Here is a 26,682-nt window from a genome sequence, read left to right as displayed (position 1 = left end):
TGTTACATAATTGCAAGTGATAAGGTGAAAAGTTTGACTTCTTATATATAAGATCCTTGAAAGCAGACATGCCTCTGCTTCGTCGTACTCAAATAATAGCAGTCATTTTAGTCTATAGGCAGTGATAGAAAAGAAATAACTGACTAAGAGAAGTTGATGTATTTATCTCCTTTTGTGAGTAGTCAGTCGACCTTTCAACCTCTCTCAAATAAAGCAAACATAGTTAGGGAACATTTAAAGTACTTATCATGGAGTTCAGTTTGGTTGGGTTAGACTCTTTACATGACCTTCAACATACGCTGGTGAAAGCCAAGGTGAAGCCAAATTTCTGCATTCGTTTATATTCAAGTAGTAATGCAACAGATCCACATGCATGTGAAAAGTCATTCTAGTCATACACTTCATCTCCACATTTAAAATCCTTAGTTCAGAACTGTCAATTGTCATGCATAGGTTACTGAAGCCTTCATGAAAAAGCCATACTTAAATTAAACACATCACCTGACTCAATACACCATCATAGACCTGTAATGTACCTGAATTCTGGTTGTGTGCTGATACCCGTAAAAGTTAAATATTATAATGTGATTAATACATGAATGTAATGTTTTTTTTTTGTGTGTGTGTGTGTGTGTGTGTGTGTGTGTGTGTGTGTGTGTGTGTGTGTGTGTGTGTGTGTGTTTCAAATGTTATTTATCAATGTTGAAAATGTGAATGCATTTTGTTATAAGTAACATGTAATGAAAAGCTGATTCACACAGATATATATATATATATATATACATATATATATATATATATATATGTTAAAATATAACAATACAGTCTTAGATTGAGCCAGGATTAGGCCTTAGTTCAATTAGGACATTTAGCTTTTATAATCATGCCTAAGGAAAAAAAATAATACTAATAATAATGGTGTGCATCTTGAGATAAAACAATGGTACTGACATATTTTAAGATGCACTATATTCCCAAATGTTTTGAGATGGCTGCTTTTACATGCACATGAACTTTAATGACATCCCGTTCTTAATCCATAGGGTTTAATATGGAGTTGGCCCATCCTTTGCAGCTATAACAGCTTCAACTCTTCTGGGAAGGCTTTCCACAATGTTTAGAAGTGTGTTAATGAGAATTTATGACCATTCTTCTGGAAGCGCATTAGGGAGGTCAGACACTGAAGTTGGACTAGAAGGTCTGACACACAGTCTCTGCTATAATTCAACCCAAAGGTGTTCTGTCCAGTTGAGGTCAGGAATCTGTGCAGGCCAGTCAAGTTCCTCCACACCAAACTCCCTCATCCATGTCTTTAAGGACCTTGCTTTGTGCACTGGTGCGCAGCACAAAGTTGGGAGCATTAAATTGTCCAAAATATATAAGTAAGCTGAAGCATTAAAACTAAAACTAATGGAATTCTATAACTACAAGAATGGTCATAGTGGTCATTCTGACTGTTCATACTAGACTGCACCTAATGTCATTTTTGTCATATTTATATTCTCAGCTTCTATTGTTATTTTAGAATTAAGCTTTATATGTCTATGGTCATATTTTAAGATGGCATCACCATAAAAGTGTCAAAAAAAGTGTTAAAATTGTTTTAAAAAAATGAACACCATGGATTAAATGGAGCACAAATCACCATACGGTCACAGATTTGTCTACATATTATGATCTTTTTTTTTTTAATAATATATCTGTATAATTGTGTAAGAGCTACCAGATTATTTCGCAAGTGCGTGCAAGCAATGTTTTTCACTGAAAATTTTGTTTTTGAAAGTCTAAATGACAACTAATATGGACTGAAGAATAATATTTTGTTAGATAAAAATATTTTGTGCATTAAGAAAATTATTACATATATCTTTTTTCAATACATTTTTACTTTTGGACTTACAACGTTCTGGAGTTGTCGGAAATGTGAGGACTACACCGATTGGAAACAATCCTATGCAGCCACGAGCATCATCAAGGCTCTGAAGCAAGGCTGAAACCTCTGCGCCAGACAATCTCTTTCTTGCTGACATTTCAAAGGCAAAGCTAAGTTTTAGCCAAACCCAGACATGTCCATCAGATTGCCAGACAGAGAAGTGTGATTCGCCACTCCAGAGTCTAGAGTCCAGTGGTGACGTGCTTTACAACTCTGTATCCAACCCTTTGCATTGCACTTGGGGACATACAGTAAGGCTTGGATGCAGCTGCTCGGCCATGGAAACCCATTCCATGAAGCTCTCTATACACTGTTCTTGAACTAATCTGAAGGCCACATGAAGTTTGGAGGTCTGTAGATATTTACTCTGCAGAAAGTTGGCAACTTCAATGCACTGTGTGCCTCACTGTGCGCCTCACTGAGCCCGCTCTGTGATTTTTACGTGGCCTACCACTTCGTGGCTGAGCTGCTATTGTTCCCAGTTACTTCCAATGGCTTTTGTAATAATACCTCAAACAGTTGACCATGGAATATTTAGTAGTGAGGAAATTTCACAAATTAACCCTTGTGTGGTGTTCATATTTTTGTTACTCAGCCAGAGTTCGTGGGTCTGGTGGACCCTCTGCATTTTTGGGTTTTTAATTCAACTCAATCTAAAATGTTATGTTACAATACTCAACAGATGTTTACTTCATCCCAATTACAAGCAATATGAACAGCATATATGGTTAATATTTTCTCCTTACCTTTGTTAGATCACATATAAGAATTGCAACCTCGTGTGGGAACGGCAGGGGTAGAAACAAAACTCACTCTTGTAGCTGCTCTCTACACACAATCTCTCTCTCTCACACACGCACACACACACTCATGCGCACACATGCACACACACAACCATAAAACACCCCCCCCCCCCCCCCACACACACACACACACACAATTGGATATGTGGTGTATGGTTCCTCTCCATAGGCATATTGGTTTTTCTAATGTACAAACTGTATAATCTATCCCCCTACATTAACCCTACCCCTAAACCTACCCATCACAGAAAACTTTTGGCATTTTTTGAATTTCAAAAAACACCATTTAGTATGTTTTAGTATGAGGACACAGATGTCGTCATAAACCATGTTCACGTTGTAATACCCATGTCATTATACATATTTGTGTCCTCATAAACCATATACAAGAACACTAACACACACACACACTTAAAGCAATACCTGACAGGAGGAGGACAGAGTAAAGGTAAACAGGACCTACAATTTCCACACTTTTATTAGCCCCGGGTCCAGTGGACCATGAATCGTATCATTTTTCTTTCGATAAAAAAAGAAAACGGGTCCAACAGACCCGAACACCATACAAGGGTTAACTCATTGCACATGTGACAACCTATCACGGAACCATGCTTGAATTCACAGAGCTCCTGTGAGCGACCCATTCTTTCACAAAGGTTTGTAGAACAACTCAAACATGCATTTTAGTCTGGGAAAAAGCTTAAGCCTTGTCTGTGAAACCAGAGTTAGATCTGTTGTATGTTTACGACTCATTTTTCATTGACCCATTAGCTCCTTTTACTGGGAGTGTTTCTAAATTAGGGAAATACAGTAGACCAAATATCTTTTTTATTAGTTTTTTTCTTGGGTAAGTTCAATCAGAATTCTGTCTGGTCAGAATTTCAAAGAAATCCAGCTAATGAATAATGGTGATGTTGGACCCGAGTTGGGTTTAACAACTTCATGTGTTCGTTTGGTTGTTGCAGGTTTTCTTGCTCTAGAATTGAATTACCGGGTTACGATGTTCTCTCACTAGGAGGGAAGCATTCAGAAGCTTAGAGAAAAATGGATTAATTTTGCGCCATCTCTCTCTGCTTGGCGACTGAAATGTGTTTAACGATAGATTAAAAGAGGAAGGCAGTCTCAATTCCCACCAGCACTCAGCACTGACCTCCATTCTGGATCAATCTGGAGCGATTACTCTTAAAACTCTCATTAAGAAATTAATTGGAGCTGCAGGACTTTAAAATGGGGGAGGATGAGTGCGGTGCCGCCCAATTGATTTTACACACTCTTGGCTTTAAAGCTTCAGGGTTCCACACAATGGCTTCTACGGAGTTGAGAGGTAGGAAAGAAATACTGATAATGTGCCCTAATTGTCTACTTTTGCTTGAAATTATAGGTCATATCAGATCAGTTCTGCCCATGCGCTCAGCATGATAGCTCTTGTTCACTCTTAGAGTCTCAGACCTGGCAATAAGCACACTTGATGTCAGTAATAGATTTGATGGGAACAAAAGCAAAATAGCAGTGCAAGGATTATTAGTTTCTTGTTGAGAGAGCCCTGTTTATAGCTGGGCAAGATAAGGATGGTGCTTCACTAATGTGAGCTGGCAGAAATGAGCTCCATTGACGCACACGCACACACGTAAGTTTGCTTGCAGCCCCTTGGCAGTCCAGCTTATTGATTGAGACAGATGCAGGCTGTAGTTGAAGAACTCGCCCACAAATAAAAAGCGAATTCAAGACTGTAGATGAATTGTTAGCTCAAGACAATTTCGCAGTGAGCTGATTGTCAGCACAGCATTTGTTTTCCTACCTGTCGTAACAAACTGTCGGCCACTGACAGGTATTGATACTCGCCTGCAGAAGCAGTGAAAGTGGGTGAGCAGTGTGTTGTGATATCGACTTTGCAGAGTTCAAACTAACCCAATATGTGGTATTTTGAGGATTTCTTTGATATTACTGCCACTGGCAAAATAGTGTTCCACACTTCAATAAGGCTTTAATAAATACTAACCTTGATCAATAAATAAAGTTTTATCTGTGCCATTTAACCTATCTTTGATTGAGAACCTTTTTAAATGAATAAATCCAAATAGTAATATAATAAAAATAATAATAATAAAAAAAATAAAGTATGAATAAAAAATTTCGATTGAAATTACGTATATCCGAGTGAAATGGCTTTTCGAACATGAAAAAAATGTAGGGCGGGACTTTTTTTGTCCATCGTGAATTCATTGGATAGTTGTGGTTTTCTATTGGTCAATCTCATGTGAGTGACAGGTTGTCTCACCCTTGCATCAATGAACACATCATCAGAGAAGAGAAGCTGCTGCGAGAGGGAGGTGATGTTATTTTCATGAGGGCACATAGATTTGTAAAACAGTAATAGTGCGCACAGATACATTATTTATGGAAAATATGGCAATGTTCTTGTCTGGCTGACACCAGACCAAGCTCAATTTAAAATGTAACATTGGTCTGGGGAGTCTGCTCTGTGTTTTCTACTGCACAAGTGGTGTAATCAACTGGCATTATTCGAATAACTCTATACGCAATTGGATATTCCTTAAAGGGGGGGTGAAATGCTGTTTCATGCATACTGAGCTTTTTACACCTTTAAAGACTTGGATTCCCATCCTAAACATAGACAAAGTTTCAAAAACTAATGTTGGACGTTTGATGGAGTATTTCTGTGTTAAAAATACTCCTTCCGGTTTCTCACAAGTTTCGGCGAGTTTTTTTCGAGTATGGCTCTACTTGACGTTAAATAGAGCGGAAGGTCCTTGTATGGGCTGTACGGGCTCTTCTCCCGGAAGGGTGCGCGCGCGTGCGTGTAACTAGAGGGAGAGAGAGGAAATGCACGCTGTAAACAGTCTCTCAGGTGCAGATCCAGTCGTCCGTGAACACTTATGTCGCGCCGCGCTCCACTTTATTCCTATGGGTGACGTCAAGCGACTTCAACGCTTCAGCACAGCATTCCGGGAAGGCAGCGCTGCATTTGAACCGATTTGAACGCAGAAATGACGGGAAGCTTCAAGGCATCGCTTCAGTCGCGTCGCAAAGTGGATTTCCCCGGTCACTGCTGTCACAGGACTTCACCAAATCATACCAAAGAAGTGTGTTTTTGACAGAGCGGTCCTGCTTTGGAAGATGCCGGTGAGTAAATCAACTTCAAATGTCTCTGCTATTGGCTACCGTCGCATGAGTAAACATCAGTAAACGATACGATCGCGTGCTTCGTCATTCAAATGCGCTAACGGTTACTCCATTGTTGTTCTGTATAACGTTACACTATTTTGACTCTGACGTGCAAAACCGTTTTGCTTGCTACCTCTAAGGTCTAGTCACATACAATAGTCCATAAACCGAATCATGTCCTCATAAACTGCACACAAAGGCCCCTAAATACAGTACATACCACAGAGACGGACATCCTGATGTTGCCATTTCTCCTGTTCAATTTATTTCAGCCTCAGATTTGATTGTGGATCATTATCTGTATTAGCTGAGATAGATGGGCTTCTCCACGCTTGAGGACGTCACCGCTTTGCGCGCTTGTCATTCTTTAGCTCCGCCCACACGATACGCCTCCAGGCGCTCGGTTTTTTCCGGAAAGACTCGGTACAGCCCATATTTCTTTTATAAATATGATAAAACTAAAGACTTTTCGGAGATATGAAGGATGCAATACTACTCTATAGGTACTCAAGATTGACATGAGATTGACTGAAACTGAGTGTTTCACCCCCCCTTTAACCAATCAGACCACAAGAGGCGTGATCAACGGGCAATCTTTCTCTATCTGTCATCGCGCCAGGTGGATAAGCCAGTCTGTGATTGGTTCCTGCAAAAGTGTAACAGAAGCAGTAGAAATGAATGTACAGGTTTCCATACTTGCCTAGCGAAATAAAATCGCTGTCAGATGAGGCTGGGTTTATCCAGTCTAGCAATGTTCCATAAAAAAAATAAAAAAATAAAATAAATAAAATAAAAAAGAAGAAGAAAATAAATAAAAAAAAATAATAATATGTGTAAGCAGTTGAACTAATTTTAGTAGTATTTCTCTAGAATAAAAGTGCAGTGATTTTTTTTTTTTTTTTTTTTGGTAACACTTTATGTTAAGGGTCCAAAATAATGATAGTTAGTTAAGCATTAATTAATGATGAACTTGTTCACACTTAAGCATTAGTTAAAATATACTGAATATTAATTAATGATTCACTTTACATTTTAAGGGTACAGAATTATGCATTAGTAAACCAGTAATTAATGATTTGCTTGTTCATTATTTAAGCATGGACACAATAGTAATTAATGATTAACCTAACATTATAGTAAGGGCATATTAGCCATTATTTACAACTTAATAACCAAATATTATTTTTGTTTAGTGATGCAATTACATTTCTGTGCCATACTGTTAAGTTAACTGAACAATAAGCTAGTAATTATGGGTAATGCATTATGTTTTTTTCCATTATACATTGCTAAAACTGTGTAATAAAGACAATTTGACAACCTTTCTAAAGTTAAAGTTTTATCCTCATTACTAATGTCACTTATTGAGTGATATTTAAGTTTATTGACAATAACAAGCCAATAATTAAGGCTAAATGCCACGTTTCCGTTTAGCACAAATAAAGACAATTTGATCCCCTGTTCTAAAGATAATTTATTATTTAGACTATTGGTTTGTTTAGCATTTATTATGCAACGTGATCTCAGGAGAATGTGTATTTTTATGTGAAGTGTCGTTCTACATCTAGCACGTGTAACATTGGCAGCACTGAACATTTCACTGTTTGTGACTTCTGCTGCAAACTCGGTACAAAGGATAAGGTTAAACAAAACTACACTTTAAACCCCTAAAATAAAAATTAAATAAAAATCTGTAATCATTTAACCATTATTTATCATGTAATACTTATTTTGTTCGCCATGGGACACAATGACTATAAAATACACCAAAGTGCAACATAAATTCACAAAAGACCAATTTTATTTGTTCCCTGTAATCCGCATCTTTAGAATCCGATCGAAGAACTTCTTTGTTCAGCGATCTTCATCTTTATCTTCAACAGCGACCGTAAACAACTCCTGGCCTCATTATGAATTCAAAAACTGCAGTGATATTAGATGCTCATTGGCTCTCATCTGCTTCCTCACAGATTGCAACATGCATAATACATCATACAAAACCATATCGGAAGAGATGACTGCAACTGCAACACATCATCATTTGAATGAAAGAAATTATTTTGAATGCACTACTGAAAGTTTCAGTGGGAACTCAACACAGCTGGGAGGATGGTTTAAGAGTCAAAAAAAAAACACATCAACACTAGAAGTAAACCTCAAGTTTGTATGATTTGATCATGTTTGGAATCTCCAGAAATAGAGGTTGTTCAGTTAGTATTGTAGTTACGTAATTGTGCAGCTATAGATTAAACTGTGTAAAATGTCTATATCATAATATCCATGATTAAATCTGAGAGTACAGTAGTAATGTACACAATGCTTAATATAATGCAATATTAATATTACTAGACATATATTTGCTATTTCAATATTTTAGAAGCCTGAATATTAATGCTCTTATACGGCCAGCAATTTGCTTGATTATTTTTTTTTTAAGTGGTGAAGAGGAGAGCCGTCCAAATGCTGGTTAATTAAAGAGCTGCAAGCCTTAATCAAATTGAATTCAAACTAGTACTCCACACGTAATGGTCTTTTTGTTGTTGTTTTTGTTGACATCCTTTTCCTGAGAACAAGATCTCAAACAATTTTGAGCGCAATGCGCAGCCAAGGGATGTGGCATTTTGCAGAATGTCATATCGACATGATATCACACTCTTACATTAATCTTCCAGCTGTAGCGATATGTGTCTTGATGAGAAATGTTTATATCCACATCAGTCATCCTGTCTTCAGAAGCCAGACCTTATACATCAAAAGTTCTCAGATTCTTTAAAAGCCATTCCTTAAAGTTAATAAATTCAAACACGTCAATGAAATGATTAGAGAGAACATGAAAAATAGCCGTTCTTAGTCTTAGGACATGATTTTAGATGACACAGTATGATGAATGTGGCTTTAAAATGGTGAATTGCTAATTGAACTCAGCAGTCCATGCCGCTGACTGCTTAACGTTCCTGCTCAAAGTGAAATGTTCTGATCAATTAGACTCATCAGATTGTAAGAGGTGATGTTTGTGGATGACCGCAGTGGCTTTTTGGTTTGCCTGCGGTCTGCAGGAACATGTGAGGGCTCCCTGTGGGTAGATGCTTTTTAGCATTTACGTTACATTTATGTTCATCTTAAGGAAAAATACCACTCAAAATCTTCTTGAATACATTTTTCAAAGTACCCTTGTTGTCATAAGTTATTTTTATTCATTTATGTATTTATGTTAGCCTGACAAGCCAGACCCACATCAAGATGTTTGCTCTGGAAACTCACCACTGACAGGGCTCAATCCGAGGAGCGGGATAAACGGTTGTCTTTCAAACTCCCTCTGCATGCGGTAGGATAGTGCTACAACCAACCGGAGCAATGAAGGTGAAACGGAAGACCGTTCGAAAGACCGCCATTCGCCAGTTTCTGTGTTTACTAGAAGCACGCAAACGCAACTCGGCCGTCATCATTATGGCCCCGCCCACCGACTCTATACACGATGTGATTGGCCCGGCAAGAGTTTGGAGATTACAGCTCAGAAGTGTATTGAGAGTTGCTAGACGACACTCGCGGGCAGATTAGATTTGCTGCCGCTAGGGTGCGTCTAGATTTCGAGGCTATATTTATGTCCCTGGCAGATGTACAATGAAATGCTCCCTATTTTTACTTAATTCATTATTTGATCAATAATAAAAGGTTAAATGCATGAGCAGCAATTAGTGTATCCAGCTAGGTTCATCTTTGATTTCTCCTTCAGGGTCGGTCAGAAATCTTGGAGTAATATTTGATGACCAGCTGTCCTTCAAAGACCACATCTCAAAGACAGCCCGGTCATGCAGGTTTGCATTGCACAACATCAGGAAAATCAGACCGTTCCTTACGGAGCATGCAACACAGCTTCTTGTCCAAGCCATGCTCATTTCTAGACTTGACTATTGCAATGCGCTTCTGGCTGGACTTCCATCTTGTGCAATCAAACCTCTGCAAATGATCCAGAATGCTGCGGCACTTCTTGTATTCAATGAGCCCAAAATGGCTCATGTCACACCTCTATTCATCTCTCTGCATTGGCTACCACTCGCTGCCCGGATCAAATTCAAAGCTCTGACTCTTGCTTATGGTTCTTCCACAAGCTCAGCACCCGCATACTTCGAATCACTCCTACGAGTCTACACCCCCCACCAGAAGCCTTCGCTCAGCTAATGAGCGAAGGCTTGAGGTACCATCACAGAGAGGCATGAAATCCCTCTCTAGAACCTTTTCTTTCATTGTTCCTGGTTGGTGGAACGATCTTCCGTCCTCTATACGCACAACAGAATCACTCGTGTCATTCAAAAGACAGGTAAAAACTCATCTCTTCCATGAGCACTTAATCTTACATAAAAAATAAATAAGAAAAAAGAAACAAACAAACAAAAAAACCTCTTTCCTCCTCTATTTCTCTTTTCTTCTACCCTTTTTCTGTTTTTTTGCTACTCTGAGCAGTATACAAATATTGGTATTTGGGGCACTTTTTGTGTTTCTTTGCCTCTTCTTGACGGATCGCTTCCTGTTCTCCTGAGTTGTAAGTCGCTTTGGATAAAAGCGTCTGCTAAATGCATAAATGTAAATGTAAATGTAGTGTGAAGTCCATGCCAGTCACGTAATTATAACTTTTTTTGTATCAGTGTTATTTTAAAGGGATACTTCCAACCCAGGCTCATTGGAAATACGTGACTCTGCCTACATTTTTGCAACACCCGACATATGTATGTTTACCTGCACTTTTTGGGTGAAACGTCCATCGGAGGTGCTAAGTGGTATTATTTTTTCTCCATTCCATATGCTCAACATGACATCATGACTTTGCGTAATCACACACGCGCCAACCTGATCTCACAGAATGAATATGTATAGCCTAATTTTATATTTTGGAGAAACTAACACCACTCCTACCTAAACCTACCAACTCTCAACAATATAAAACACGTAACAGGCAAATAAATGTACAGTCACATGTATTTATTGCAAAAACTGACCAAAAAAACTGTATAAAAGTATTAACTCATGTTGCATTCTAAGTCTTCTGAAGTCATACGATATCTTCATGTGAAGAACAGAGATGATCTTAATGTTTTAGTCATTGAAATGATGATCGTGCTCCTTTGCGAACTTATCGCTTTTGGGGATTTTCTTCACACAAATCAATCGTTTGGCCTCGGAACACGTCTTGGGATATTTGTACTTTCTGAATAAATTATGCATGCAGTCGTATCTGCCTGTTATATACTGTTTTTTATTATACAGAAATGGGTAGCTTTAGGGAAGAGTTTGATTTACGCGTTCAAAATGTGTCTGAATATGTGTGTGTGTGTCCACAAGGGAAATGGATTTATAAACATACTAAATAGTTTTTTTTGAAAATGTAAAAATGCAGAATGTTTCTTGTGATGGGTAAGTTTAGGGGCTGTGTGTGTGCGTGTGTGTGTGATGGGTAGGTTTAGGGGTAGGGACAGTGTAGGGGGATAGAATTTAACGGCGTTGATAAACACGCTAAAAAACGATTATGCGTCTTGATAGCACACCAAAATGGCATACGAATTGGTTTGTCATACATATGCCCTTTCATGAGATCAGTCTGGGAATGGAGAAAAAAATATTACCACTTAGCGCATCTGGTGGACGTTTCACCCAAAAAGTGCAGGTAAACGTACCTGGAGTCACGCATTTCCAATGAGCCTGGGTTGCATACTTCACCACTTTTTCATATTAAACTATGTTATTCCCTTAACTAAGACGAGTTGATACATCTCTCTCGTCTCAGTGCGTCAACTTAATCGCTCTTTAATCGCACTTAAAAAGGTGTTTGGTCACTTCTAACTTGATCTCTGTTTGGTACCATAGTGAATGAACTGGGCTTAGTGGGCTAAGCTTCATCCTATCAGATCGTCACCGCGCGTCAAATTAACCAAATTAGCCAGAGATCAGTTATCACAATTAAAAGTCAAATCTGTCAAATTATCTTAGATGTATTAAGCAAGGTATAAAGAACGGACCCCAGCTGCCTTTAATTTAGGCAAATAATTGATTCACTAATCAATTCTGTTTTAATTTCAATGAATGAACAACAAGTTTATGTATTATGCACGCTATTGTCTCTGATGATGTTGAAACCACTCAGGCCGGCATTTTCTCACTTTTCTCAGACAGAGACGACACATTCAAAACATCCAGTAGTGTGTGTTTTCTAGGAAAATCATGCACTCACTAAACATGTTCGGACTGCATTGTTTTTGCCCAGTTAATTTTCCTTATGTTACAGAATTAATTATAGTTTGTGGTTTAAATAAATGACATGTTACTCAGAGATGTACATGTTTGTCAAAAATGTAAAATTCAGGTGTTGCAAAATCATTGGCTTGGTTTGAATCAAAAAATGAGAAAGTCAAACTGACTGAAAGTCAGTTTTTTTCTTGACAGACCTGCTGCAAAATAATGGTTAATCCATTGGAATCGCTCAAATGACAAAACGGTCAGGTATATACTTTAGAGCAAAAATGACTGAGTGACATTAGACAGGACTTTGTGTTGTGACAGTGAAGAAGCAGTTCCATCATACCACATACATCTCTACCTGACACTTCACTGCTTTCTCAAAACAACATCTCAAAACATTACAAAAATGTTCCTAGAATTGAGAAAGATCTTCCTTGAATGTAGTAAAAGTACAGAATACGTCCTAAATCAGATTAAAAAGTCCCTAAAATGGCACCACTCAAGCTAGTTGGCTAGTTGCAAAAAAAAATAAAAAATACAAAAATAAACTGTAAATAACAGAAATGTGGTTCAACTTTAGACTGATAAGTGTCAACACTACACAAATATTACAGCCAAGATCACACAAACACACTGGGTACACTTGTGATATATTCTATAAAAGATGTTAAAAATGTTTGCTTTAAAGTAACATTTGCAAAAAAAATAAAAAAAAATAAAAAAAATAAAAAGCCACTTTATGATAGTAATATAATGAGTTGCAGAGATGAGTCACAATTTTATAAATAAAATCACATTGTGACAACACTTGTTCTAAGATGTTAAATCACAATTATGAGAAATAAACTAGCAATTACAGTAACTAAACTGAAATGAATATGGGCTATACAGATTTCATCAGACGTGATTTAAATAAATTAATCTTAAATAAAGTAACTGATCTTCCTCACTGTTAAATGATTATTTGACTTAATTCAAATACTGACCACTTGACAGTGTGTGCATGCTACAGTAAGTGGGCAAGACTGTCCCATGTCTTAAAAATGCCAAAGTGCAGTTCCCTTAATGCACACTAAGCCGCTTTGGCTGACTACCACTAAGGTATTCGAGGCTAAGCATATCCCATCATGCATTATGTCAACTCAAGTGCTGAGGAAGTGTTGAGGAAAACATTCTAATTTAAGTAAAATTAATGATAATAAAAAAGTCCACATTTTATCTGTGCAAAGGTGAGTAGGCCATGCGTATTAACATGTGCAACTTTTTATCATTTAAAGGGGTACTTCAGCGCTGGGAAGATGAATCTGTATTTAAACTGGGTCATCAATGCAGTAGAAATGTGAAATTATTTTTGAATTTGGTGTCTTCTAGACTGAGAAAAGACAGAAAATGTATTTTTGTCTCATGGGGATGAAAGACTACAATTCCCAGAATGCTTCGCTGCCCTGTGAGGCCATTCCCAACGCCACCAACTTCATTACTGTGACGGAGTTAGAGAAGACACTAAAATTAAAAACTGAACGTGTCTGTTCAATATAATGAGTGAGTCACCACGCAAGTATCACAGCACTGAGCACTAACTGCACGAGTGAGGAGAGCTGAGGTAATCGCGACTACACTCGCGGCATAAATTAACAACGCAAGTTCAGTCTGGCGCGTTTCAGTTCATGCCTTTGCAAGCTTAACTTTCATAGAAATGAATTTGAGAAGTTAAAAGACTTACATTGCTCACCATAGCTCCGTTTAAATGATCCTGTAGCTGCCAGCTGAGCTCTCTCTGCAAGCTGAGTGTTATCTCCCATCCCCCATGCGCAGATTCAAAACATGCGGAAATGGCTCCCTCTGCTGGCTGTAGTCTTTAGCCTCTGGGCAAACATTCCTCCTATGATGCAAATATCGTCAAATTGCATCATAGGAGGAATTTTTCCAGAAATAAAATGCATAAATCTCTCGTCTCAGGGAGATATGAGGGGGGAAAGCACAATAATTTGAATATACTCCAGGGTTTCTACTGATACAAAGCCATATGCTAATCACTGAAGTAACCCTTTAAATGTGCAGTGTTTAGTATTTAGGAGGATCTATTGACAGAAAGGTGATATGATATGCATAACTATGTTTTCAGTGGTGTATAAAGACCTTACAAAATGACATTTTCTTTTGAATTCCTTAGAATGAGACATTTCTATCTACATACACCGCTGGTCTCCTTACAGTGAAGTCGCGATTTTGTGATGTCATGTTTCTACAGAAGTCCTAAACAGTTGCAATTCACAACCTCACTTCTAAATGGCACAAAAATCTACACAGTGCACCTATAATTAAAGGCACCAAAATTTTAAAATTGTCTTCAGTTACACAGCTAATACTGAATAGCCATTTAGGCCATATGGCCATAATTTTAGAGAGTGATCCTTACAATTTACCCCCCCCCCCAAAAAATTAAAAAATACACAAAAAAAAACAAACTAGTGGTTCATGGACATTGATGTGTGACAGAGAATCGAGATCAATTAGTGGTTTACTGATGAAGTGACAGGTGAATTGAATGAAATTTGATAAAATTGTTACAATGGCACCTGTCAAGGGGTGGGATATATACATTGCAGTCATTTCTAGAATTGTATGTGTTGGAAGCTATAAAAGTGTGCATGCGAAAAGATCTGAGTGACTTTGAGAAGGGCCAAATAGCGATGGCTACATGAGTGGGTCAGGGCATCTCCAAAACTGCAAGTCTTGTGCGGTTTTCCCGGTATGCAGTGGTTAGTATCTACCAAAAGTGGCAAGGAGGGATAAACAGTAAGGGAGCATCAGGGTCATGGGAGCCCAAGGCTTATTGATGCCTGTGTGGAGCGAAAACTAGCCTTTCTGGTCTGATCAGAAGAGGTACTGTAGCTCATATAGCTAGACAACGGAATGCTGGCCATAACAGAAAGGTTTCAGAACACAGAGTGCATCACAGTTAGCTGCATATGGGACTACATAGTCACAGACTGGTCAGAGTGATCATGTGCTCTATGTAACTATGTGACTCCTTAAATTTAGATGGCTCCTGCACTAAACACAAGGCTTGTTTGTCTTCATTCACTACACTATGCTATCAAAGAGCACCGTCCTTCGGATGAGATGTTAAACCGAGGTCATGACTCTCTGTAGTCGTTAAAAATCCCAGGATGTCCTTTGGAAAAAGAGTAGGCCAAATTTGCCTATTGGCCTTTGTCCATCATTGCCTCCTAATCACCCCCCTCTTCTGATTGGCTTAATCACTTGAGTCTCCTCTCCACCAATCAGCTGGTGTGTGGTAGGCTTCTGGCGCAATATGGCCATCCAGGTGGATGTTGCACATTGGTGGTGTTGAGGATATTCCCATCTCCTAAAAATTTAAAGAGCTTTGAGGACCCAGAAAAAGTGCTATATAAATGTAACAAATAATAATTATTATTATTATGCAGAGATGTGCAGACCGGTCGGCGGCTGACTTTAAGCAGTGCATGCCAGTTAAAAATGTTGTGTGACGTATGCCATCAAAGCAGCTCTGGCGTAACGTCAATAGCACTTCTATGAATGACTTACAGTTTCTTTACGGTTGTTGATGTAAACAGCGCCTAAAGTACAGAAAAAAGGTGCCGATGGGTACCGGTACTGAATGTCAGGTACCAATACCGGTACTGATTAAAATGTGAATGGTACCCAACCCTAGTCGCAATGTTATACTATGTCATGTTTCTCAAAATTAACAAAAATAACAAAAATGTAGACACCACTTTTTTTGTACAATCAGAAGCTGCATTAAGCAGTACATAGCGTAGGCTATTAAAAGAAAATGTCTCTGAAACATCTGTGTATTTGACAAATGTTGCATTTATTTTTGACACAAACACAGCGCAAGCAGAAATTGTTTGACTTCATGTCTCTTTTTTCAGCTCCTACCCCGCCTGTACGCGTAAACTCTTGTCAATTGGTTATATCCAGCAGCAGCCGATGTCGAACACACCTGCTGTAAGCTTGGCATTGACAAAGGTCACACATGACCGTTTGCCTTTTTTCATTTGAAGACTTATTCTTCATTGGTAGAGTGCGCAAACCCTCTAGAAATGTTTTACTATTTGGAAATCTGTCTACGGACCTCATTTGGATTAGGTTGATGGCATGTGAGTTCCTAATTCTTCAATTTTTGTGTTCTAGCATTCATGTGAATGTTACTTACCACCTAATAATTGATGCACACCATCTACACCTCTTCGTGGCAATGGTGTTCCCTGATAGCAGTGGCCTCTTTCAGCAGGATAATGCACTCTGCCACACTGCAAAATCTGTTCAGGAATGGTTTAAAGGAAAATCATATGGTCAAGGTGTTGCATTGACCTCCAAACTCCCCAGATCTCAATCCAATTGAGCATCTATTGGATGTCCTGGACCAACATATCCAGGATAATCCAGGAAATCCAAAAAACAAGGAAAGACAACTGCCTGTCACTGCATTCATGACTGCAGGTAAACGCAGCTGAATCCTCAAGTGACCCAAGATAACTTATATGATAGCAAAATTATCCAGAGACATATGCGTTCTTTAAGATTTGGAGATGGATTTAAGAACAGAAAAGAACAAAGCACTGTAGGAAACTTTGCTTAGCACATCGTTATCAGTGTCCCTGCAATGTGTCAGTGGAGCAGATTTTCTCTGCACCTGGTCTTTTTGTCAGACCGAGGAGCCACCGTTCACCCAAGCATGTGGATATGCTGTGGATGTTTTCTTTTTTTTCCTCAACATTAACAATAGCAACGCTAACCATATTCTGACTCGGTTTTATGTTTGTTTTGCACGATAACTTGCTCAAGCTTTTTTTTTTTCCTCATTCACTCTGCTTCAGCTTAAATTATGTATATTTTGTTTACACACATTAATATTTTAAACTAAAATAAAATCTCAACATATAATGTAAACTTGTTTGTATTTGCTAATCATATGCTTGTTCAGAAATGGTGACAGAAATAAAATCCTTCTAGTTAAACTTAATTTATATAAACAAATATATAAATATAGGTGTTCTTGCCTAGCAACAAGGGGGAGAGGACGCTGGCGTTGACTGTTCTCTGCTTTTCCACCCAAATCAAGTAAACTGTAACGTTAGATTTAGATTATTTTTTTTTTTTTATGTATTTTTTCCATGACCAGTCAAATCAGTCAGATTATATTTTTGGACTTGTTGTTTTGGATTTTACCATCTCAGATGACTTCACTCAGCTGTCAACAGTTGGTAGTGCTAACAGGCCAACGGCTTTTTCTAGCTGTCTACATCATCAGTGGTCTTGATCAGGAGAGGAGAGACAAGACGTGGTTTGTTCACCGCTTCTCTGTTTTCTCTGATTGAAAACCCTCTACAGTGCAACAGTGGTTGTTGTTACATGTACAATTTAGGGTATTTCTGTATCTGTTCATCACTACCTGTTACTGTGAGGCTTTCACCTGAAGTTACTGCCGATGATCAAAAGGGATTCACCCATAGTCACAGTTATTTGCTTGCTGTGTCTGTTGACCTTCCTCTGTGCATCACGGCATGCCTTACGGCTAACAGACCCTTTTCCACGACTGGCATAATGCTGAACTATTAAGCCATTGAACTTAAGAAATTCAACAACTATACGATTCCATTGTGTACATCAGTCATTAAACATCTTGGACTCCTTCGCTAAATCCGTTATGTCCACAGAAGTTGCAGTCGAAAGTTTGTTTTCTCACGGTCTGATCATAACATCTCATCCACCTGGCCTGCGCACCATCGCATCTCAAGCATGTCATCAGGGCACCGTCACTCCTAGCACTAGTAGCGCTGGAATTTCCATGACAATGCTACGCACTGACTTCGATAAAAAATTGAGAAAGGTTTACAGCTCCATCGAAAATGAAGATTGAACTTTTTAATGCACAATCCATCACAAACAAATCTCTCCTCATACATGATCATATTCTAGAAAAAGTGTTTAGATATGATGTGCCTTACAGAAACCAGGCATCAACCAGATGTTTATTCTGTTTTAAATGAGACCTGTCCTCCTGGTTACTGCTTCTAACAGAAAGCCTGCAGTACAGGGCGTGGTGGTGGTCTGGCTGTCATCCACCGAAGTGATCTGATCTTGTCCCCTATTACCCTGCATGAGCTGTCTTCGTTTGAATTCTTAGCATTTAAATGTAAGCTCCCTTTTTCCACTACGATGCTTCTTATTTACCGGCCACCCAAACCAAACTCATCATTCATCCCAGAGATGTCCAGTCTTCTTTCAATTTTCTGTACAATGTCTGCTAATGTCATTGTTCTTGGAGATATGAATATTCATGTAAACTCTTCAGCCTGACATTTCGCAGCAGAATTCCTCCAATTACTAGACTCTTTTAATCTGACACAACTTGTTGTTGCCCCCACACATACCACGGGCCACACTCTCAATCTAGTCATTACAAAATCTGGGAGTTTCTCCATGAGGATGTCTTCACTGTCCAGCCTCATCAAGCCCAAACACCAAATCTGCTTTAGAAATCTGAAAAACATTCACCTAGAGACTATGGCATCCGATATCCAGCATCTCCTTTCTGTAAACCGTCTACCACCCATGGACTCAGTGGACTATTATAATAACACCCTCAGAAGCATCACCCGATCAGCTCCCAGGTATACTGGTGACCTACGGAAAATTAAGGTAGCTGGGCGTGCCATTGAGAGGAGATTAAAAGCCACAGGTCTCACTGTGCACAAACTCGCTTTTCAGGAACACCAAAAGGACTACTCAAAGTCACTTATGGAGGCACGGTCAAATGTCTACTCAAATGTCATCAGAAATAGTTCCGGAAACTCCAAACAGCTGTTCTCCACCAAAAGCATCTATTCAAACCACAAACCTCATCACTTACAGAAACTAAAGAAAAGCACTGTAATAACTTCCTGGACTTTTTCAAAACAAAAATAGACTCAATTCACACTACCTTTCCTGGATCCTCACCAATATACACCCTTACTATCCACTCACAGCCTGCAATTTTGGAGCACCTACATCACTTTCCAGAAATCACACAGCAAGAGGTTGAGAATATAATTAAAAGGATGAAACCCACCACCTATGCGCACCCACCACCTATGCCCTTTTCCTACAGCTCTAGAAGTCCTAAGTCCTCTGATTACCACTATAATAAACCACTCCCACCAGTGTGGCAATGTTCCAACTGCCCTTAAAACTGCCATAATCAGACCACTTCTCAAAAAACCCACCTTTGACCCAGATGTGCTTGCAAATTACAGGCCCAATTCCAATCTCCCATTAATCTCCAAAGTACTGGAAAAAGTTGTAGCTTCCCACCTCCAGGATCATCTCAAATAAAACAATCTTTAAAAAAAAATTAAGTCTGGTTTCTGGAAAAATTCTCTTCATAATGTACATCATCCCCCTCGTCCATGTCATTAGTCGCTATGGAGTCTCATTTCACTGCTATTCCAATGACAAACAACTGTACATGAATCAGAAACACACCTCTGCAATTTCACCAACATCATCTACGTCTTCAACACTCACTGCCTGTCTGGAGGAGATAAGGGTGTGGATGAAGCATAACTTCCTCCAGTTAAACTGCTCTAAAACTGAGGCAATTCTTGTTGGAAAACCACATCAAAAACAGTCTTCCTCCATAAATGGTATAACTATCTCTGGTCAGGACATTTCCCTGTCCACAACAGTCACCAATCTTGGTGTAAGATTTGACTTCTCAGCTTTGAAGCCCATGTCAAAAACCTCTGCAAGACATCTTTCTACCATCTCAGAAATATTGCTAAACTCCGTCCGACAGTAACCTTAGCAGATGCTGAATAATTGGTCCACGCCTTTATCTCCTCCAGACTGGATTACTGTAAAGCACTTCTCATTATGATCTATATATATATATATATATATATATATATATATATATATATATATATACTCCTGAACAAAATCTTAAGACCAGGGGATGCATTGCAAGTTTCACACATTTCACACTTGTGGATCATAACCGGGTTGTAAGTGCTGCTTCAAAATGCCAAAAGAAAAAACAGGAGTAAGAGACAAAAAATAGAGAGTAGGCAATTTATTGAAAACTGCATTTAAACTGAAACAGGCCGTTCATCAGCTGATCAAAAGTTTAAGACCATAGCCATAAAAAGGTCAAATCTGCACAAAAATATGGTTTTCATGTCATTGTCCTTCAAGCAGTCTAACTGTCAAGATCTCCTGATGGCAAAGGCAAAAAGGCTTTCTCTCTTTAAACGTGGCAGGATTGTTGAGCTGCACAAGCAAGGCCTTTCGCAATGCGCCATCGCTGCTGAGGTTGGACGCATTAAGACAGTCATTTTACATTTCTTTAAAAATCCTGAGCGTTATGGGACAAAAAAAGTCAAGTGGTAGACCCAAAAAGATTTCACCTGCTCTGAACTGCAGGATCCGACAGGTTGTCCGTGAAGACAGGTCGATCCTCAACCCAAGTTAAGGCCCTTACTGATGCTGACAGCAACCCAATAACCATAAGACATCATCAGGCTTCAAGAACAAAAAACGTCTTCAAAGGCCACGTCTCCTCCCATGACACAAACTTGCCCGTTTAGAATTTGCAAGCGAGCACCAAACATGGGACATTGTAAAGTGGAAGAAAGTTTTATTCTCTGACGAGAATTTTTTTTACCTGGACGGTCCTGATGACTTCCAACGTTACTGGCATGACAAGGAGATCCCACCTAAGATGTTTTCTACGCGGTACAGTGGAGGAGGCTCCATCATGATCTGGGGTACTTTTTCCTTCAATGGGAAAATGGAGCTTCAGATTGTGCAGGGGCGCCAAACGGCGACTGGCTATGTGGATCTGTTGCAGCAGGCATCCCTCTTGACAGAGGGCCCCCGTCTGTGTGGTAATGACTGGGTCTTTCAACAGGACAACGCTGCAATTCACAAAGCCCGTCTGACGAAGGACTTCTTCCAGGAGAATAACATTGCTCTTTTGGAACATCCTGCGTGTTCCCCTGATCTAAATCCGGATGGCAAGGGAAGTTTACAAAAATGGACGTCAGTTCCAGATCGTGGATGCCCTTCGTGAATCTTCACCACATGGAGCAACGTTACCACCAGCCTCCTGGAAACAGTCGCTTCAAGCATGCCGAAACGAGTTTTTGAAGTGATCAACAAGAACGGTGGGGCTACTCACTACTGAGTCCTTTTTTGACACGTTTAGTACTGTTGTACGTTTATTTTGGGCCATGGTCTTAAACCTTTGATCAGCTGATGAACGGCCTGTTAGAGTTTAAATGCAGTTTTCAATAAATTGCCTACTCTCTATTTTTTGTCTCTTGCTCCTGTTTCTTCTTTTGGCATTTTGAAGCAACACTTACAACCCAGTTATGATCCACCTTCGTTAAGTGCGAAATGTGTAAAACTTGCAATGCATCCCCTGGTCTTAAGATTTTGTTCAGGAGTGTATATATATATAGCAGTAGAAACTATTAAGATTGCTGCAATTCAAAGCATAGAAAAAGGACCATATATATATATATATATATATATATATATATATATATATATATATATATATATATATATATATATATATATATATATATATATATATATAAGGTCCTTTTTCTATGCTTTGAATTGCAGCAATCTATTTGCTTCAAGGATGGGTCCAATTTCTAATTGAACCTTGTGGTACAGTCAGTCTCACACAAAAGCTCATTCCCATTTTAGGTGAATTTTTGTGTTCAAGCTGAATATAAATAGTCACTAAGTCCAAATCACAAATGGTTATAATGGATGTTGTAGACCTTTTTCTCCTTTCTCTCTTCCACTTCACTTCCTGTCTACTCACTGTCCTATCATGATAAAAATGGCAATAATAATATTTATTAAATAAGTAAATTAATAAATAAATAAGGAAATAATGTCTGATTACCTGTGGCAGTTGTTTCACGAGTTCAAACTTAGTCTACAAATGGTCGGATAGAATTAAATAGTAAAATAAGCATATATGGTGTGCTGTGCAAGGGGATTGAGGGCTCCAAGCTCAAAGTTCCCCCCTGAATTCCCGACTGGGCCGAGAGTGAGGAGTCAGGTGGCGGAGGGATGCAGAAAGCTGTCTAGGTAACTAGGCGAGTCGGCTGTTTATACTGTATACTAGAGCTGATTAGATAATTCTCCTCCTGAACATTATTTATAAAACATAATTTATCACTTGAATTCTGCAATCTCTTGAGATGATGTAAGAGGCTGACAATTAGCTAAACATATACCTAATTAGTGACACTTAGCCTAGTTGTTAAAATCTCTATTTGAATATGGCAACATTCTTGTTTTCAGAACTCCTAAAATAATTGAACCTCAGGAAGAATGATACCTCATTCGACAACATTTCTATTATTAAATAATTTACAGAGACACCTCCTCTATTAGCCAATACCTGTGGTCATATTTAGGAAGCGTGATGCCATCATCCATGGCAACAAGGTCAACTCTGAAGCTTTGTGAATATAGACTGGGTAATCCAAGTCTGATCTACAGCTGATTTGATTTCATCCTGCAACTCAGTCTGAAAACCTGTACATTGATTTCTACTGCTTCTTTTGCAGGAACCAATCACAGATTCGCTTATCCACCTGGCACGCTATTGGCGGGCTCAACACAATGACAGATAGAGAAACGATGGGTTGTTGTCTGTTGATCACGCCTCTTGTGGTCTGATTGGTTGAAGGACTATCCAATTGCGTACAGAGTCATTTAAATAATGCTTGTTTATCATGCCTCTTGTGCAGGACTCCCCAGACCAATGTTCAATTTTAAATTGAGCTTAGTCTGGTAATAGTCAGACAATTATGAATAGGTTTTAAGAGAAAACTCTTAACTAATAACTTTCACTGCTATTTAGGAGAACTTTTAGTGCTAAGATAAAATGTTTTGTGAATATGGCCCCCTTTACCCTATCAGTAAAATCAACTCCTATAAAAAGCTATAATAAAAGCAATGAAGAATTGTTTATAGATTGTGACAAGTAGAGTAGGTTTGGGTGGGGATGGATAGGCCATAGGTTGTCAGGTAGAGTTATTGAGTTGTCTGCTAGCCTGTCAGTCAGCTGGTTTTCCTCTCATGCACAGCTGATGCAATACCCACCTTCTCTTATAGATTAAATTGTTGGGCAGATGGCCTTACATTCTCATGCAAAAAGTCCTGATACTCTTAAGACTTGGTAACCGGTCTAGTCTCTAAGACAGCCAAGTAGCCATTAACCGTGATACTTTTTTAACCTTTTTTTGTAGCTTTCACCCAAGAACACCATTTTTTGTTTACTGTTTTATTCATAGACACGTCAGGCGATATTCATGCAGAAGTCTTTAGCTGACACCACGACTGTTGGCTGAACATTCTGCTTACACCTCTAACTGCATTTTAATGCTAGGACTTCAGGTTAGCTGACTTCTGACTCCAATTAGTGTTTGGAGGAGACATTAGCCTAGGGATTCCCAAACATTTGAGAAAGAATCTGATTTGTGAACAAATACATGGTAAATCCAAGGTTTTTTTTTTTTTTTTTTTTCCAGCAACTGTTACAGAGCATACCACATAATTAGTTTGCTAAAAGGGTATGTGAAAAAAGGTTTTTCTTGTTAAATGATTCATGAAATATGCAAGATGTCAATGATATGTCAAATAATGAGTGCACAATTCATCTTTTTTTTTTTTTTTTTTTTTTTACTTTAAAGAGCATCCTGATAACCAGTACCCTTAGAGAAAGAATTCTATTACAATACACTTACAGTAAATGGAAAATTGTTGATTTAGATCAGACAATATACAGCTCTGAAAAAAATTAAGAGACCACTTAACATTGAAAAATCCATGTTAAGCGTCTTATTTTTTTTCAGAGCTGTAGACACCACATGTTCTCACCACATTGTCATTTTTCAAGGTGTGATGAAATTGAAGTAGTGACGGATGCTCCATATTGTGGCATACATCCAAGTGAAACAGATTATACAAAGATAAAAAGTCGGATAGGGAATGCACCATCACCAGCAACACTACATAAGCACTCCTTGCCTTCACACTCACTGTCTGGTCTTGCACCGATCCACCCATGACTATCTTTTTTTAAAGATGTCTTTCAATGTAAGCAAATGTCATTTGGTGAATATGATGATCCACCCATGACTATCTTTTTTTAAAGATGTCTTTCAATGTAAGAAAATGTCATTTGGTGAACATTTGTCTATAGAATATCTGCGTATTATGTTAAAAGGTGCTCCACACATCCTGCTTATCATTGTTTAGAGGCCTCCAAAGTACTCTCCAGCCTTAAGGAATATACAGAACTGTTAACTAAGAACTAAGTAAGTCCCACATGGGCAAACCCAGCTGGGCTCCTCATGTGGGACCTAGTTGGTTCACTAATGGAAAATTAGTAAATGGGTTGAAAATTGGCTACTCAGTGGTCTAACTCATTCACAGTCAAGACAAGTGTAAACACAGTCAATTCCAAAGGTTGATTATATGGTATATAGCACACAAATATCGCCTTTGAAATAAATTTGTATTGTTATTTTGAAACTTAAACACAATGTGACTTCAATCTAATCAAAGTCTTAAAATTGCAGCACAATTGCAATTTTATTAAATATTCTGCCGTATAGTGTAACAGACATCAAGAGCAGAGAAAAAGGCAAACAAAGTGTATTTTGTGATCACAGAACAGCGCCATACAGGGACTGTATTTTATTCAACGAGTTTGCACATTAAGTGAAATATTTCCATTTTATTTTTTTTAATTTTCTGTAGATTTAATAAATGTTTATTTTGTCACAGAACAACTAGTTTCCACTGAGCAATGAGATCTGAGGATCTTTATCCATCTCCTCACTCAGCTGCCTGTGCCCCTCCTTTTTTAGTGCTAATTCAAATAACAAATGCAAATTGTGTGTCTCCATCATATTTATCACACCTGATTCAACTCACCAGCTCGTTAGTAGAGACTGCAAGAACTAAATTGGGTTGGATGGTGTCGGATAAGGGATCATACAAAATATGCAGGGCTGGGGTGTCTCCTGGACAGGTTTGAAAACCACCACTTTAGAGTATGTTCCAAATCATTTGGAAATATTGAGTCCTTATAAGTAGGTTACACCAGGACCCTCACTTTATAATTAATTATATAATTTTGTATGCCTCCCTCATCTATCACACCTGATTCAACTCATGAGCTCATTAGTAGAGACTGCAAAACCTGGGTGTGTCAGATATAGGGAGACATACAAAATCTGCACGGCTGGTGGTACTCTAAAGCCCTATTCGGACTGGATTAGTTTACCATGGGGACGTGGGGGTAAAGTAATTATTACCAGAGGTTCTCTGTGATTTTAGTCCCGTCCGAATGTGCCATCTCGGTAATCATTACGGACAATGTCAGTAAAGATTACCGAGACTTTTACCTTCTGTAAAAAGGTCCGGAAAAATTACCTCAGGTAATACTAATCCCGTTCGAATAGACCTGCTGTAAAAATATATGGTAAAATTCCGTCATTGGCTGTTTAAAAGTTAAAAAAAGAGCACATTTTGCGACCTTGGAGGCGCTTGAAGCATTCGGTTGCGTTGTAGGTGGTGGGACAAATCTGTGGAAAATGTCCAGTATTTTCCGCATATCATTTAAAGCAAAAAGAAGATCAATTATTAGAGGCACAACACATTTTAGCTCTAGGAAAGTGTCTATTACCAACACAATCCAATCAGAATCGTTAGACTGGACCTAACTGTTTAAATAAAACACATATATATTGGAGACGGAGTTCAGACTGGCGCTCAGGTTGTGTGTTTGCTCACGTTATAACGGTAACGTCATACGCACATGACGTCAAGGAGGTGCGTAAAGCGAGTTACTCCTCCCACTTCTGCTAGTTTTACTGAGATGTCTTATCCCGTGCGAATTGGCCATTAATATTACAGACGTCCTGAGGTAAAATGACTTTACCCCCATGTCCCCATGTTAAACTAATCCAGTCCGAATAGGGCTTAAGACAGGTTTGACATCATAACCATGTATTTTACAACATATCTACATTTACATGTATGCATTTGGCAGACGCTTTTATCCAAAGCGACTTACACTGCATTCAAAGTACACATTTTTACATTATTGTCAGTTCTTGCTTTCCCTGGGAATCGAACCCATGACCTTGGCGTTGTTAGCGCCATGCTCTACTGATTGAGCTACAGGAAAGCTGTATCACAAGCAGAATATCTGCTTGTGATTCTTATTAAGTGGGGTCATTCTTTTAGGATTCTTTAACTGAAGTATCTGACATCCTGAAGCCTTCACTTCTGGAGACTCCAGGTAGGTTGCAGTTCTGGAAAGTTGTGGTGCTGGAGACTAAAGGGTTTCTGATGGTTTCACACTTAATTCTTCACCTTAATTCTTGATTATTTTGCAGTTATTATGTGACTTATTGTCTTACAGTTATTGTGTGACGTTTCTCTGAC

The sequence above is a fragment of the Pseudorasbora parva genome, chromosome 15, assembly GCF_024679245.1.
Source record: "Pseudorasbora parva isolate DD20220531a chromosome 15, ASM2467924v1, whole genome shotgun sequence".
In the NCBI taxonomy this organism is placed as follows: Eukaryota; Metazoa; Chordata; class Actinopteri; order Cypriniformes; family Gobionidae; genus Pseudorasbora; species Pseudorasbora parva.
The sequence above is the reverse complement of the archived record's forward strand: the minus strand, read 5'-3'. Positions refer to the sequence as shown.